The 17,810-nt window shown below is 48.8% G+C and overlaps 1 long non-coding RNA gene across 2 annotated transcripts in view; it reads left to right on the top strand.

Annotated features, from left to right (window-relative positions):
- Window positions 1–17,810, top strand: part of LOC141567688 (uncharacterized) — a 398,636-nt gene that overhangs the window by 100,377 nt on the left and 280,449 nt on the right. The window contains exon 1 of one of the 2 annotated variants that reach the window (XR_012490509.2): window positions 8,200–8,371. The exons of the other annotated variant lie outside the window; for it this stretch is intronic. This is a non-coding gene — a long non-coding RNA (uncharacterized LOC141567688). Of the gene's footprint in view, window positions 1–8,199; window positions 8,372–17,810 lie in introns of those variants that run through there. 2 annotated transcript variants of the gene reach the window in all.

Raw genomic sequence — 17,810 nt, forward strand, 5'->3', positions numbered from 1 at the left:
GTGATTAGAAGACAACCTGAAACACGAGAGCAAGATAAACATTAATGTGGTCTCTCCCTCACCTCTTTATTGTGCACCTGATCTGGGCCAGCTCCTGCTATGCCCTGAGGATTAAAGATGGGTAGGACATATCTTTGAGGAGCTCCAGTCAAGCTGGGGAGAACAAGATGGAATCAGACCAGTGGAGTCCAGTGTGAAACTGTCCTTCCCCAAGAGGGTGAGACATACTGGGTGCCATGGGGACAGGAGACCTTGAGCGCTGTGGGGGCTTAGACAATGTCTCTTCATTCCCCATCGCGTCCTCACACTGTGCTGGGCTAAATAAACTCAGTAAGTGTTTATGCAATGGATGAATGAGTTAATGAATGAAACACAGAAGAGGTAGGTGTCAGTGAAGGATTCTGCAAAGGGTTGATATATGAACTGAGTTGTGAAGTTCATGCAAGGTTGGCTGGGGTTAGGGGTGGGGGAGGGTAGTCATTCCAGAGAAAAGGGGCAGCAGAGGGAGGATGGAGGGTGATACATTTGATGCAGATGGCAACCAATCCCAGCATTCAGGTGTAGGTTACCACCTTGGGGCATAATTGGATTTGATCTGGGACTCATGAGATGCTGTGTGTGCTTCTGAATGCTCATGTTTGATATCTACCAACCCCCTGGCATTTCTTACAGAAGTGACAATTATGGTGCCTAACCTGTTATTGCAGAAACTCGGAGCACTTGGTGGGGGAGAAGTGGGTTGACAAGTTAGCTGAAGCATATGTAGGTCACTCACTCATCTCTTTTTTTAGTAACACTTGAGAAAGGGGTTCAAATGGAAGTGTGTCTTTACTCTGCTAACTGGCCGTCGTTTGCTGGGCTTTCATCTTTCACTCACGCCGTAACAAGTGACAAATCACTCAACATCTCTTAGTGTCATCTTCCTCATCTCCAAAAAGGAACCAAACAATTCACCCGATTTCCGAGGAGCGTCCTGTCCAATGCTGATTCTGGGAAGTGCCCCTAAATCCAGGAGGATGGTCTCAGACCTCCAGGAATCTCATGGTGGCGTCCACAGCACACCAGATGGTTTTGGAGTCTGTTGTTTTGTCTTAAAAATCGCATAGTTTTGTATTCCACTCCTCAGTATAGCTGTGTTTGCTTTATTTTTGCATATTTTAAATGACTTACAGTGAGCAAAGCTGGGACTCAGTTGAGGAGAGTGAGGCACACTGGGGCCCAAAATGTAAAGAGACACCAAAAAAATCTGTCAACAAAATAATAACATGTTAATGCAATATTTTCAAAACTCAAATTGGCAAAGTGGCCTGCTCTTTTTGTAAATAAAGTTTCATTAGAACCAGTTGCAGGATTGGGGGAGGCCAGTGAGGAAGGGTTATGCAAATGCAGGATTGGATCCTATCTTTACTGAAAACTGTCATCTTTTGTTTGTCATGGGTCTCTTGGTATTCATTTTGATTTTTAAAAATAATGCATTAAAATATTGTTTATCTTGATTACTAAGTTTTTTGGTGCCCTCTTAAATGTTGTGCCCTAGGAGAGTGCCTCCCTTGCCTCACCCCAGTCCCTGCCCTGAGTGTAATAACCTTCTTCATTCCCTTGCCCCGAATCTTGGAAGCCGACAGGTCTCCAGGGAGCGGCAGCACGTTACACCTTTGGCTTCATAAAGCCCTGGAGCACATTGCATATGGGTCTGAGCACCTTCGCTGGAGAAGCACTGACAGACGTGAAAGTCTCAGTACGAGGCCAGGTGCACAGGGCCTCCCTGAAGGCAGGGAGCTGGTTGATCTCCATCCTGTTACAAACTCACCTGTGGCTTTTGTGCAATCCTTGCAGCAATTTGGTCTCCACTTACCCCTCAGCAAAAGGAGGGCATGGGGACAGATGATCGTTATAAGGCTCGAGGTGCTGTGGTTCTCGGAAGGCATTCCCCTGTGGACAGTGGGGGATAGAGACTGGGGCAGGTGCATGCCCTGTGCCAGGCTTTCCTGTGAGTCACAGACTGAGAAAAGGTCAGTGTGAAAAATCATTGGTGTTTAAAACAAGTGCCAAAGCCATGTCCCTGGGTGTGAGGGAGGGAGGAAAGGTTTATTGGTCTCCTAAAGCTCTTCAGAGAATGTATGGCTTGTGTAGGTGTTGACGGAAGTGTGAAGAGGGTAGGGAAAGTCTGCCTCCTCTGAGCTGGTGGGTAGGGTCACGGATGTGGAGTGAGGTCTAGTGATGAGAAGGAGAGGACGCCATAGGCTAAGCGGTAGGCACAAGGTCTGCGCCGAGAGGACAGTTGAAGGCTGATCTGAGGAGATTTCTTGGAAAAGGTGGGCTTGCAGGATGCGCTTCAAATGATGCTGAACAGTACGAGCTCAAACAAGAGTCCGGGCTATCAGTCAGGGTCCCAAGAGGAGACAGATGGTGCTCTCAAGGGGGGGAGTTGAGGAGAGGTCAATAAATGGCCCATTTATAACAGCTTGTGGAAGGCTGAGAGAAAATCAGTGATGGCCGGGGAGGCGCTGTGGGGCTAGCAACACTGAGGAGCCTTTACCACCCCGGCCAGAAGGAAGGGGAAATAGGGTTTGCCAGAAGCCAGAGGGAGCTGTCACTGTGGACCAAGGCTAGCCCGGCAGTTGTGGCTTTCAGGACCACGGTGCAGCTGGAAGGGCGAACCCGGGGAGCCAGTTCCCTCACCCTGCTCTACTCTGTCCTCTGAACGCTGGTCGACACCTCCTGTGGGATGGACCCCAGTGAGTGTGTCCATCCAGGTCAGCATCCCGGGGCCCAGAGCAGGGTACAGAGTGGGTCTGGAGGGCAAATGAGCAGAGCAGCTCACGGGTAAGACGCGTGCAGGCATGGAGTGAGCTGTGTCTCCGCCTATGACCGTGTGGCTAAGGAAGGAGGAGAGACAGAGAAGCCTCCGTTTTCTGAGCTCCCACATACCTGCTCACTTACGCCCCACACCCACCGTGGTAGCCACTAGTACCTCCGTTTGGCAGAGGGACTTCCCCGTCAGTCATCTCAGCCTGTTGCAGAACCTGTGGGTGTTTCTGGTGGGGAGAGGAGTTTGATCCTGCTGTGGGGCCCCTGCCAGGTGACTGCCACAGGGCTGTGATCTCAGAGCTCCTTTGTAGTAAGACAGCGAGCTCCTGATGTCTCCTGATTGAGAGGTAAACATTTCTCTGAGGGCAGGAAGGGGCGAGGCAGAGGGAGAGCACGCCTGCACAAACCAGATGGGAGCATTAAGGGGTCCTGCGGCTGCAGGCGTGTTTAGCCGTGCTCCGAGGCTGGCACACCGTGACGGAGGTCGGCCCTGGTGGGGAAGGCGGGGGGTGACTTAGGGGGGGCAGACTGTCAGACTTGCACCCCTCCACGTGTGCCTTTAACCAGGGAGGTGCCAGGTCTGGCTGGAGGTTGAGGCTTTGCAGCTGAACCGAAACATTGCAAGGCCTCCTCCTCATCTACCTTCTCATCACAACCACCATTTATTGACCTCAGGCTTTGTGTTGAGTTCTACAAGTCAATCGATGCGTTTAATCCTTGGGACAACACGGTGGGGGTGGGGGTTATCACTGTCATTTACTGAGAGGGCCCCAGGCACTGAGGGGCTGGCATTGTAGTGAGCACAGAAAAGCACAACCTGGTGTGGGAGCCCTGCCACCATCATGAAGTTGTACGCAGACATTCCTGCAGGGCGTGCGCCCTTGGTCCACTTTCTTTGAGCCTTGGTTCTCACCATTCAAAGCCACTTCATTAGGCTGTTCTCAGGGGGATGAGATGCTCCACAGGAAGCCGTCCTGGACGAATGTCAGCTGCTATATTGTTGCTTTAATGACCCTTGTCACGCCATCTTGTCGACCTTCTTCATACCCTTCTCTTCCTTTCTCTGTCTTTTCTTTACCCCGTCCCAGCCCAAGAGCCTCCTCCCTCATTGGCTTAGGAGTTACCCCAAGCACACTGTCTTGGAAACAACCCCTGTCGCCCCAGGTCCGGGAGGTGTATATAACCCTCGTGTTCTTCCTGACCAGGCCACACTGGGTTCGGAATGAGATCCCAAGCGAGGGATGGAGAAATGTGTGTGCTTTTTCATTTATGCTGCGGTTAACCTCCCTCCATTCCTCCCTTCCTCCCTCCCTTCCTCTCTCCTTCCTAGATAAGCGTTGTGCGAGGACCTGGGAAAACAACAACATAAGATCACATATTTTCACAGTTCACTGAGCACTTCCCCAGTGGGCTGACAGTACTTTTCTCCAGTTGCACAGATGTGCACACTGCATCTCAGATTCAGAATGGTCATTGAGCTCATCAGAAGGGAGCCAGGTGGGCAGTGGGCCTGCCTGGCACTGAAACCCCAATTCCTTTCTCACCAGGCTGGTAAATTGCTGTCCTCTCTTCTGTTGGCCCTGCTTTCCCGTTTGGTCTTTCTGAGGGGCCCCCAGCTTTCTCCCCTTTGTCTCAGGACTTCTGCCTGAGGCTGAGCAGCTAGGAAATTGCCCCTTCATGTGGACTGATCTTGGGAAAGTTCCAAATAGAGGCTGTAGGAACCTGAGACTGAGGGGTGCTGGGGAGGGGAGACTGTGAATAAAGAATAAGTTTAGCAGGCACGACCCCCAGATGAAGGCAGACCCCACAGAGAACAAGCCAAAGATGCTAGAGGCTGCACGGGACATCCTGATTGGCTCAGGGCATGAGCTGGGAGGAGCTGGGAGGAGCTGGGGCAGCCGCTGTCCTGGGGAGCATGCCCTACCATGTAGCCCAGAGAAGGCCGGGAAGAATCTGGGCACACGTCAGTGCCTAATAAAGCTCTCAACCCTGTGGGAAGACTTTTTATTAGCTTGTGCAGGTACAGATGTAGCAATTTTTAGAACAGAACAGTGACATATGCCCTGGAGCTGTGGCGGCTCCTGCAGTCCTGAGCTGTAGATTCTATATCTCAGACTTCGGGTGGAAGGAAGGACTCTTACCCCATCTCCCCACACTGGGCCCACAGCCAAGGGAACAAGCACCTGGCCTCCCTTGCTGCAGTTCCGGGGTTCTCACATTTTAGTGCACCAGACTCATCTGGAGGGCTTGCTCAAAACAAAGCAGCCCCGGTGTTTATTTTTCAGTGAATTGGAAGGGAGCCCAAATAGTCACATTTCTAGCAAGTACCCAGGTGAGGCAGCGGCTGTGCTGGGACCACGCTTTGAGAACCATGGCTGTGAGATTGCCCCTGCCTCCTGCCTGTATGTAAGAATCACCTGAGAAGTCTTTAGAAGGTACCTAAGCTGGTTCCTAGACCAAGTGAAGTGTGGTGCCAGACATCAGTATATTTTCAGAGCTCCCCAGCTGATTCTGCTGTATCACTCTGCAAACACCCCATCTCCGCATCCCCACTCTTCAAATAACCTTCAGGTTGTGATTTTGGTGCAAGAATTGAGACTTATTGTCTTAGACCCTGGGGGGATGGCAAAAAGACCCAATCACACAAACCTACAAATTGGGAGCTATAGCTCTCCTAGTTCTTCTGTTTGATTCATGGAGTCAGCCAACAATACTTATTGAACATGTACTGTGTGCCAGGAATTGGGCTGGGTAGTGCAGATGAAAAAATAAATCAGCTCTGGTTGTAAACAGCGGACAACAGATGTCCACTGTGGTACACAAGGGGCGGGGGCATTTGTAGTTGCAGAAGATGTGCTCAGAATTAAGTTAAATGCCTAATATGTGGGTTATTACATCATGTGAGTTCCACGCCCAACTAACACTTCTCCTGTTTGCATACCGTCCTGGGTGCACAGGGTCTCTTTGTGTCTGGCTAAGCAGACGTATGGAAGTAGAGCTGCAGGCAGGGAGTCGACACCCTGAAAAGGTTGATCTGGTAAAGTTCCTTGAAGATGAGGAAACCCACCTTTTTGCCTGCACCTACATGAAGGTTGTGTATGAGTGACACCTCCAGAGTCCCTGCCCTACAGCTTTACTAAGGTCTTCCAGAAAGGAGAGGAGGGCAGTTTGGGATTTGCCATACATAGAAATTCAGCAAAGTAAGATTAAGATTGTGTTTTCCTTTTCCTAGAGGATGTAACATATTGATTTTGTCAATACAAGGCCCAAATCACTAGATACATACAAAGTCAAACTTTAAGTTTTCACCTGGCTCAAATGAGATGTCTGATATGCACACAATTTGGAAACTGCAAGTCCTGGTCTTTAGTATTCATGATTGTTATTATCACTGCACAAAAGAAGATGGTTCTGTGAATCCAATCTTAATAGAACGACTCTAGGACACTCAGTGTGTAGACCCAGCATAAGTCATAGGTGGTAGAGTGACTCTTATAGGGCTGCTAGGAGGACTGAATACAGCTGAACATCTGGCACCCTTCCTAGTGTGAATGTCTCCGTGTAAGTCAGCTGCCATTTCTCCCCGCCCCCAACTCACTGATTGATGCTATTATCCCTGAGAAGTCAGCCAGGTTGATACAAATTTTGCTTTCTTGAGGGGAAACCTTGGCAACCAGAAGAAGGATAAACCAGAGCCAGAGGAGGTGATGTGAACCTGGGGGAAGCAGGAAAGGCTGTATCAAGGTGTGTGTGCGAATACGCGTGGCCTTAGGTTCTCTCATTGCTCTCAGATGGGGGAGGGACTCAGCTGTCACTTGGCATATGGTTCCTGCAGATCAGTCACTGAAACAAACATGTTAGTTTTCAGAATTTCCTTGGCTGCAGATTTCTCTACCCACACAGCACTATGAATATAGACTAATTACAAGCCAACTCTCAAAATGTATGATTATGTGGTGGCTGATTTACAGCATTCTTCTTTATCCCTCCTCTGTCTGGGGCTGGGGAATGAAAGAGCCAAGCATTATCTGTTAGACTTCAGGGAGCCCTGGGGAGAGCCGAGATTCCTGTTAGCTAGGTGAAGCTTTCTGGAGGTTCCCCCAACCCCCTCAAAACAGAGAGCATACTTAAGCACCCAAGCTAGATGGGAAAACAGTGTCCTTTCTTTCTCTTGTGTTTTTTTTCCTAGCAGTAAAACATAACTATGACAAATGACATTATTTGAGGTGTTTAGGTATATGTGTGTGTCTGTTTAAAAATGGAAAGACCCAAGCATTAGGAGATTCACGTCCTTGTTCGTTACTGTCTTGCTGTCTGACCTCAGGCAATTCCCTTCTCCTCTCTGGGTCTCAGATGACAGGTTTGGATGAATTGGCTTTAACATCCAATGGGCTATGAACACGTATACATTTTCCTTGAACCCCAGGGTTTGATCCAACTGGAAGCATAGATAGAGACAGAGGGGAACCAAGAGTTTATTTCATCCAGTCATTTATTTTAATGATGGCACTACTGAGGGTTAGAAAGAGGGGGAGGGACTTACTTGCAGTAGCCTTGTCATTGGAGACACGAGGTCCTGGGTTCGAACCCCAGCTCTGCCACTCAATCATCAGTAGTTTTTTTCTTTTTCTCGGTCTTAGTTTTCTTATCTGTAAAATGGGGGTGAGAGCAATGCCCACTTGACAGTGTTATCGGGAGGATTCAATGAGAGCCGTTTTGTCTAGCAGTCTAGTCTGTAAACCCCTGGAGGGCTGAACAGAGTACCCTCCCCCAATTATTCATCTTTTGTTCCTCAGTTTTTAGCGCAATGCTTGCCCCACAATGACCACTTATTAATTATTGAATAAAAAACAATATCTGAATATGGGGAAGCAGCCCTCCCCAGGCCTGGGGCATGGAACTCACTCGCTATGTGTTCCTTTCCCAGGGTATGTGATCAGTTAATGGTGGAGCTAGGACTGGATTCACATTTCGCTGAACCATGCATACCTGCTGCGTGAGCTCATTTTCAAAGCCAGACTGTGCCCTTTCAGTTCTAAAATGAAGGCAGAGAGCTTTTGGCGGCTTCCATATGCTTTTAAGTTAATTTCTTTAGGTGGAGTCCTTTTACTTTTTTTTTTTTTTTTAACGATACTCCAAAAAGCGCCTCCCTTGGTTTTATTTGCTGCAGGCCACTCTGAATCCAGCATTCTTGGGTTTAAAGGCTATGCAAACCGCAGGGTGGGGAAAGCACACTGACATCTGACTCTCCCACCTCAAAGGGCTGGTGGCACTGGCCCTGGGTCTGGACAGAGACCAGGTGGACTGCAGAGTGGGTGCGATGCCCTCACCTGTCCTTGTCAGTGGTCCCTCCTCTCAGGGTTGTACACATAGACTCAAGGAGAAGCCGGGTTAACGTGGGTTGTGTGGGCTAGCCGGGGAACCCAGCAACGAGGTCCAGGAAGGATTCTAAGATGGCGCACCCTTCACCTGTGCTTTCCCGACTGAAAAGGCCACTTCCTCCCTTGTGATTTCGTGAGTGGTTCACCTCTCCAGATCCCTTCACTGTACCGCAAGGACGGTGAGTTTGGACCACGCTTCCTTATTTGAAACTAATTACAGCTCTCATGCTTGCACAGCACTACTTTGTAGGCACTGTGCTAGCTGCTTGGATAACTTTGCAGCACCCGAGGCTCGTCTCTGAGGTGATGAACCCCGAGTCCAGACAACATAACTCTTTTGCTCAAGGATTCATGGCCAGGAGCCCAAAGCCAGGATCTTTGGGGTCTCTAAGTCCACGTGTTTTCCAGGAGCCCATGTTGCTTGTCTGCTTCACTTACCTGCAGTGTTTCACCTGCAGCATCTTTGTGAGGGTCAAGAAGCCTCCCTGTGCCCTGCACGCTTGGGGATGGCCTTCTGCTCTCTGGTGGAATGGCTGCTGTCCCCAACCCCTTCTCTCTCACACAAATGTGTAACCCGCTATCTCTGAGTCTGCCATCAGGGTCCCAGTGACTCCCAGCCTCATCTCCACCCTGCCCTTCACACATCATCTACTCTGGAGGAGCTGGGCTCCTTCCTTTTCCCACCGACCCTGAACTCCTACCACAATGATTGCCCACCACCACCTTTGTGGGGCAATGCGTCATTATTCTCCGACAGACTCTAACTATAGCTTTGTGTTTCTAACTAAATTTTTCCATCCATTTTACAATTCCTCTCTTCTAGGAGTCCTCATGGGTAGCCTAGGTCAGAACCATCTAGAGTTCTAGTTGGCTTGCTAATACACAGATTGCTGGGCTCCACCCCCAGGGTCTGAGATCACTACATCTGGGAAAGGGACCGAGAGCTTGCTTTTCTCTCAAGTTCCCGGGTGATGCTGATGAGGTTGGTCTGGGGTTTTTAAAAGAGCTCTGTGCTAGTCCTTTACCCAACACGTGCTTACTAAGAGTCTGCTAGGGCCTTGCTACTAGAAGAGGAGAGCATTCGTCCGCCCACTGATGTTTGAGAAGCACCGTGCTAGAGAACGGACATTCTGCCAGTGTAGGTAGCAGTTCTCAAGCTGTAGTACACTTTAGAATTACCTGGGGAGCTTTAAAAATATTCTCTGCCTGGACTCCACCCCAGAACAGTTGAATCAGATTCTCTGAAGTGAGGCCTGCTGTCGTTACAGTCTGTAAGCTCCCTAGAGGATTCTGAAGTGTAGCCGACCGGATGGAGCCACTAGTCCAAGGAGGCACGTCTTGTAAATGGGAAATTACTCTGCCTGGTTTAACCACGTATTTCACGCACCCGCCTGTTGGGCTGAGTTAGAGGGAAGGGCTTACGCTGGCTGTTTACAACCTTGGGTTTTAGGGCCATCTCTGCTTTGTGGTTTTAGGCATGTGTCTCACCCTCTCTGGTCTCAGATTCCTCTGGGACCCAGGACTGTGGTAGGGTCTGGAATACTTTTCCCCCTACAGTAATGATTCTATAATGACCAATGACATAAAGATGAGCTTCTGTCTTGCTCTAGATATTAATAAACTCAGGACTGGTATAGTACTGCAAACAACAAAGAAGAAGTAAAAAAAAAAATAAAAATACAGCAAACTTGTTTGTTTGGAGGCATTGAAACAAGATGGGATTGCAGACTCAAAGGCCCATGAATCCTATAGCATCCATCTTACCTCGTAGAAAGTATCAGGGTTTTGCCAGTGAGGCTTTGCTTACAGCTGTGATTCTCAAACTGTGGTCCTGGACCAGCAACGTCAGCATTCCTTGGGACCTGCTAGAAAGGCCAATTCTGGAGCCCCATCCCAGACGTACTGAATCAGAAACGCTGGGGGTGGGGCCCAGCCATCCATGGTTTCCCCACCCCCCAGGTGGTGGTGACACACACTTCTGGTCGAGAACCACTGAGCTAGAGAAATGCTGCTGTGATGTGCTGCCCCATTCCAGGCCGCAATCCCAACTGGACACGAGGACCGGGGGACATCAGTCACAAACTCCTGCGTCCTGCAGAACACCGAGTTTTCCAGTTTGCTTCAAAACAAAGAGATGGAAGAGAGGGTGGCAACGTGTGTGTTGCATTCATTGGCAACTTTTGGCTTGTACAACGCAGGGGCTGTTTCTTCTGGTTGCTTTTGGCTTTGAAATCAAATGTCCTTTGCTTCACATAAAAAAAGGGAGATGCCGTGGCTACCTCATATGATAACCTGAGACGGTTATAGTTATTTTTCTTTAACTGTATTGATATTCAAGCCACTCTTCTGACTGTCCTATTACTGCAGTTCTAGCAATCTAGTCAGGTTATGATGGGCAAAAGTTATTATTTAGACGTGTGTTGTTCTGTGCAAAGAAAGTGCCAGAACATTCCACAGAAATGTCGGTCAGCAGCTAGACCATGATTCTGGCTGGCAAAAGGGTGGGCTTGAAAGGCTTTGGAGGAGAATGGCCCCATGGTGTCAAAGCAGTTAAAAGGGAAGGTCTCCTTTACTTTCAGCACAAGAGGGCTGCCTAGAAGGATTGCAGGTCTGCTTTTATGAATATGAGACGCTAAGAAATGTGGCAATTGTGAGCCATGGGGGATGATGTCACCTTGATCCACCAATTTACTGCCGCCAGCAGTCAAAAGAACTAAACAGCTTCACAGGCTTCTCAGTCCACTTTCATTTGCTCACCCAAAAAGGTGCCTGGGACAATAGTGGCGGGGTGTGACATTGATGTGATATATATTTGCTTCCACGAAAAGGAGCAGGTAGGTGCCTTTGAAGAGCCTGAAAAATGAGAGAGGATTCTGATCCCCTCCAGCTTTCCGGTACCCTCAGGAAGTAAAAATAGGGTTTTGCATTAATCTGACTCTTGTTTGACTAAAGTTTCCCTTCAGGACAATCAGCTCTGGAACCCCCAAACCGACGGTTGCCTCTTGCACCATCAAAACAGCTGCCTGTTCTCAGGCAGATCCCAGAAACCTCCAGCATTGCAACCTGCTTTTGTGCCTGTTCACTAGCAAATATTTGTTTGAATTTTACCTGAAGATGACAACACAAAACCCAAACATCGGGTAATGGCATTTTGCTGCCTGCTTTCTTTAATTGACGTCTGGTTGTGTTCTCCTTCGCCCATCCCTCCTCCAATTTAGCTCTGGAAACATCTGTCTTTTTATCCATCAATAGAGTCTCAAAAGGGTAGCAAACCTGTTAGATAAAATATCAAAGTTATGAATTCTGATTTAATAAATGTGCATTCGAGAGATGATTCATGGCATGTGTGCTGACTTTCAATTGCTTTCTCAAACAGTTCGTGCTTCATTTCATTAAGAGCTTCAGTCAATGCCAACTGATTAATTATCACACACCCGTCATCTTTTGTTTAGTAAACACGTGCACGGCACCTGTCTGGGTTTGGCCATATAGAGCTTTATTTTAAATGCAAATAAAAATGTTTAGAAATAGATGTTTTCAAATGCTTTTAGAATTCGAGTAAAATTATATCGGAAACCATTAATTTCTTTGCTGAAGAAATGCCTATTGGGTACTTACGAGTGCTGTCTGTAGGCTAAAGATATACAGTGCCTGCCGTCAATGATCTTTCGGTCTCGGGGCTGCAAACCCATGATGTAAATGATTTTCATCAGAGTCATTCCAAGTGCTGATTGTTTGGGGCTTATGACTTTGGGGTGTCAGCTGGACCACAAAGTGCCTGTGTGACATTGAGTCAGATGTATCAACTGTCCAGGGCTTGTTTTCTCCTTTTTCAAATGATCTTGTAGGATTCTGTTGCCTTTCATGTCTCTAGCAGCGCGACATTATCTGCTCCTAATTTTCAAGGTAGTTTTGTTTGCTTCTCACCTCAATTTTAACAAAAGAAACCATAGAATAGAAACACCGAGGCTTAGCTAAGACAGTCCCACAATTAAGGAGAGTTCTTCATCTCACAACACCTGTTGATCTTTTTCACCTATCGAGCATTCACGCTGTTGCCATAATTCCCACAGTCAAAGGGAAGCTCTCATTCTGAAAGAAATTAAGCACCTTTTAATAGGTGGAAAGGAATGGCTGTTTCATTTCAAGTGTAGTCTCTGAAGGTTTTTTGTTGTTGGTGTTGATGGTGATTTCTTTATAATTATTATTTTTAAAAATAAAAGCAATTTTTTTTCAAAAAACAATTAGATAAGCAAAATTCTTCACCAGTGATCGCTGGGGGTAACCTGTGTGATTCTGGTCCCGAAAGAAGTGGCTTTCTCAGTGTGGGGGCAGAGCCCCAGAAAGTAGTTTCCAGGCTCTCGGCCTCACATAGACAGGTGCTGGCTCAGGTAGTAAATGGCCAACTGTGATTGCATGGCCATCAGCTGTGGCTAGTTGGCCGTCAGCTGTAACCAGTGAGCCATTGGCCACTAATATAACTGCTGTGGCTGTGCTAGGAGGGAAAGGAGAGAGAGGAAGAATGGGGGCTAGCAAGAAGATGGCGGCTGGGCTGGCAAGTGTGGATGGCGGTTTGTGGACAGTGTGGATCCAGCCTCCAGTGAGAGTATAGTGCTGCCAGAGAGAATATAGTGGTATGACTCCCCTACCTATGGCTCCGTGGGTGTTCCTTTTTGGCCTCACCATATCCTGCGTTCTTGTATGGGGAGCGGGACCAGAGACCCCGCAGGCCGCCCCGCATGACAAATGGCGCAGGGAGCGGGGTCTCCCGCATGACAAATGGCGCAGCGAGCAGGGTATGGTGCCGGCCAAAGCTCCCCGAAGGGCGGTGGAGCAGTTTGTGTGTATGAACACTGAGTCTCAGGAAGACCAGGAGGAGCAGCTGCCGGAGAGCTGGACCCCCGTGGAGGGGTGGGAGGACGTGGACGGTTCTCCCACCAGCACAGGAAAAGCCATGCAGCTGCAGGAGAGATGGAGCCCCGTGGAGAGGTGGAAAGATGTGGACGGTTCCCCAACCAGCACAGGCCGGAGAAAGCAAAGGTCGTTGCAGCCCTGTGGGCCGGGGAAGTTCCTGCTCAGGCAGCCCGGATGCAGGACTTGTAGTCCCAGGAGGAAAGGCTTGCTGAGTCCTCCGTGGGAGATGAGGGTGAGGTCAAGGTCGTCCCTCACCCCCAGGACAGCCCTGGTGAATGACTATGGACTATGGGGAATTGCCTTCCATCCCTAATTTAATGGACCGCTTGACTGTTTGTTTGGGAACTGTTGTTAGTGGATCTGGGGGATATTTGCTTTTGTCTCTTGACTGGCCGCCATTGAGAATATGTAAGCACCTTGATTGTGAGTCGCTGTTGTTCCAGCAGGGTACCCTGAGAGGCACAGAGAGAGTGGCAGTGCCCTGAGAGCCCTGGCTGAGTCCAGGAAGTCTGGCTGAGCCCTGAAGATACCCTGGCTGTGCCCAGGAAGTCGGGCTGTTCCCAGAGAGAGTGGCAGTGCCCTGAGAGCCCTGGCTGTGTCCAGGAAGTGTGGCTGTGCCCACAGAGAGTGGCAGTGCCCTGAGAGCCCTGGCTGAGTCCAGGAAGTCTGGCTGTGCCCTGAAGATGCCCTGGCTGTGCCCAGGAAGTCGGGCTGTTCCCAGAGAGAGTGGCAGTGCCCTGAGAAATCCTAGCTGTGCCCGGGGAAACTAGTGGTACCCTAAGAAGTCCAGGAAGTCTGGCCGTGCCCAGAAGCACTGGTGGTGCCCTGAGAAACCCTGGCTGTGTCCGGGAAGACAGGTGGTACCCTAAGAAGTCCAGGAAGTCTGGCTGTGCCCAGAAGTACTGGTGGTGCCCTGAGAAACCCTGGCTGTGCCCAGAGAGCCTGGCTGTGTCCAGGATGTTGCGTTCACCTCCAGGCTCCTCACACAGGTCCCCTCGCGGAAGACGCTTGTCGCGTAGATTGTGAGGCGAGAGCCTGTAGGGGTGGAGTGTGGGGGCAGAGCCCCAGAAAGTAGTTTCCAGGCTCTCGGCCTCACATAGACAGGTGCTGGCTCAGGTAGTAAATGGCCAACTGTGATTGCATGGCCATCAGCTGTGGCTAGTTGGCCGTCAGCTGTAACCAGTGAGCCATTGGCCACTAATATAACTGCTGTGGCTGTGCTAGGAGGGAAAGGAGAGAGAGGAAGAATGGGGGCTAGCAAGAAGATGGCGGCTGGGCTGGCAAGTGTGGATGGCGGTTTGCGGACAGTGTGGATCCAGCCTCCAGTGAGAGTATAGTGCCGCCAGAGAGAATATAGTGGTATGACTCCCCTACCTATGGCTCCGTGGGTGTTCCTTTTTGGCCTCACCATATCCTGCGTTCTTGTATGGGGAGCGGGACCAGAGACCCCGCAGGCCGCCCCGCATGACAAATGGCGCAGGGAGCGGGGTCTCCCGCATGACACTCAGGCACAACTTGACTTCCTCCATGTCATGCGGGGAGGCCTGCGGGGTCTCTGGTCCTGCTCCCCACATAAGAACGCAGAACATGGTGAGGCCAAAAAGGAACACCAACGCAGCCATAGGTAGGGGAGTCATACCACTATATTCTCGCTGGCGGCATCCGCCTCTCTGCAATCCGCTCTTGCCAGGCAGCCACCATCTTCTTGCTAACCCCCATTCTTTTTCCTCTTTCTGCTAGCGTAGCCATAGCAGTTATATTAGTGGCCAATGGCTCACTGGTTACAGCTGACGGCCAACTAGCCACAGCTGATGGCCATGCAATCACAGTTGATGGCCATTTACTACCTGAGCCAGCACCTGTCTATGTGAGGCCGAGAGCCTGGAAACTACTTTCTGGGGCTCTGCCCCCACACTCCAAATGACCTTGTCCCAAGAATCACCAAAGTGGGATGCCAGGCTCAGGCGGACGCTCACCGGGATATGTTCTCCTCTGTCTCAGTATTTTTACTTGGCTAATTGTGGGTTGTCATGGTCAACAAGGGCAGCCTTGAAGTGCAGGGGCATTTACGAAGGGGCATTGTTGGAGCCAGAGCACAATGTTGGATGGCTTGGAGGGCACAAAATGAGATACCCAGAGGTCACTTTCCTGGTGGGAGAAAAGCCCAGGAAGGCAGCTGCCACTGAGACCAGTGAGCTTCAGACATATACAGTCTGCTTAACGGTGCTTTCTGTTGGGCCTGGAGGGCGTCTTAGAATAAGGGGACCATCCCTTCCCAGAGGGAAGGCAGGCATCACAGAGGTGGTACAGGTGGGTTGCTCATGTGCTTTATGGTCAGCCCCGGGAATGAATCCCGATTCCACCACTTTGAGAGACGACTTTAGACAAATGATCCTTAACTTCCCTGTGCGTCCGTGTCCTCGCCTGTGAAATGGGTATGCTTACTAATAATGGTTGTGAGAACTGACTGTGTGAAAGGTGGTGAAGGGCTTGCCCCAATGACTGGTAGATATTAATTATAAGAGTGCTGACGATTTATTTCCCTGTGTGTTCATATTACCTCCCATGTACAAGCACTTCACAGGTTCACAAGCATGTCTATATCCCAAGTCTCTTTTGGGTCTCAAGGACGCTCTGAGGGAGGGACTGTGAACTATGTTGCCCAGATGAGGGAGGCCTGCCTAATGTGCAGGACCACAGCTCAGCCTGGAGCTGACAGACGTCTAGCCTGAGCTCTTTCTGCCTCATCCCAGCCGGGCTGGGGGGGATCCGCTGAGGAGCTGGCAGGCAGTTCTGTGACTGGTTAACTGGGTGGCCAGTTTTGAATGGAGGAATAATGGCCTTGAATCCAACTTCATTATTTCTTTTTTATAATATGCATAATGCTGTTTTCCAATTGTAGAGCAATAGATAATCATGGAAGAAATTTTGGGCCACATGGAGAGATATAAAAAAAAGGGACGAAAAATTCCCCATAATTAAGTCACCCAGATACCCATAAGTATTTTCTTCATAGTTTTCATATGTGTGTATATATAATATGGGTATTATATTGTATGAGTATAATTTTGTAATTTGCAAAACAGAATTAATATAGTACATTCTTTTAAAAAAATCATTGAAAATTTCATAAAAGTCATGATTTTTAAACATTTTTGCTTCATTTGTTCCATCACTCGCTCTTTCTCTCTCTCGCTCTCCCTCTGTGTGAGTGTACACCTATATGTGTGTAAGCATACGAATTATCATCATTCATTGTCCTCATCATTTGAAAGTAGGTTGTCTATAATACTGTCCTCCCTAAAAACTTCAGTATACATTTCCTCAAAACAAGAATACTGTCTAACCTACCCCGGAACAACTATCTAAATCAGGAAATCGGCACTGTTCTCCAACCCTGTTCAAATATCCCCAACTGCCCCAGCAGCGAAGCCTTCTTTCTGGTCCAGGACTCCATCCACTATCACGAGTTGCATACGTCATTTTAGCCTCCTCCAATCTGGAACCGTTCCTTAGTCTCCTTCATTTTAATGACCTGACACTTCTAAATAGGACAGGATTTTTCTTCCATAGCATGTTCCTCAGCCTAAGTCTGTTTCTTAAGGATCCAAATCCAGCTGTCCATTTTGGGAAGAAATACCACAGAAATGATGCTATGATCTTCTCAGTGGGCCACACCATGCCAACCCATCCTACCCTACCGGGCCAATTTTGGTCACCTGGTCAAGTTGGCATGTGCCAGGCTTCTCTAACCACAAAGTCACCAGTGTCCGTTCATAATTTCAGTATCTTGCACTCGCCTTGGCATCTATGGATCCTTCCTGCTGGATTAACCACCTCTGTGATGGTTGTCATGGTGATTTTCATGATTTCTCTACGTTGGTTGGTTGGTATTTACTCTAAGGAAGAGCTTCCCCTTTTCCTTTATTTATTTGTTAGTTTGTTTATACCAGTGCGGATGCATAGAGTCTTATTCAATGGGTTAAATATGTTCCTATTATTATTTATTTTGATGTTGAAATTATCTCAGTCTTGGCAGTGGGAGACTCTTCAGGCTGACTCTTCGTGACCTTTTGAACATGTCCCCCCCATTCTTTGAGCACTTCTTTACTTTCTGGAGCTGAAAGATGTTCCAAGGTCACCTTGAACTTTTCCTGCCCCAGCTTTGGAATCGGTTATTTCTCCAGGGAAATCTCATTCCTTTGAGCAGAGAATGGTATTTAGAAGCCAAGATCTGGGCTGTGGGTGTGTTCAGAGCTACTTCTGTGTCACTGCGTCTAGGTCCAATGAGCCAATGGAGCTCGGAAATCTATGTATGATTATGTACATACACACATCTAATGATCTGTCCACACACACACACACACACACACAGCTCCCTGTATCACAGTTTCTTAATTAGGGCACTATTGACATTTTGCATTTTGGCTGGGGTAACTCTTTGTTATCTGTAACACTGTCCCGTGTATTATAGGCTGTTTCACAGCATCGCTTGCCAGTACCCACTATATGTCAGGAGAGGCAACCTCCCCCGCCCGGGTTTTACAACCTGAAATATCCCCAGGCTTGCCAATTGTCCCCTGAGGGACAAAAAAATGCTCCTGGTTGACAGCCACTGATCTATACAGATTTCCGTATCTACTTATGTATGTATTTAATAATATGAATTCATACCGATACCTTTATTCCCAATCTAGCACCTCG

The sequence above is a fragment of the Rhinolophus sinicus genome, chromosome 8, assembly GCF_057876585.1.
Source record: "Rhinolophus sinicus isolate RSI-liver-muscle chromosome 8, RSI-T2T, whole genome shotgun sequence".
In the NCBI taxonomy this organism is placed as follows: domain Eukaryota; kingdom Metazoa; phylum Chordata; class Mammalia; order Chiroptera; family Rhinolophidae; genus Rhinolophus; species Rhinolophus sinicus.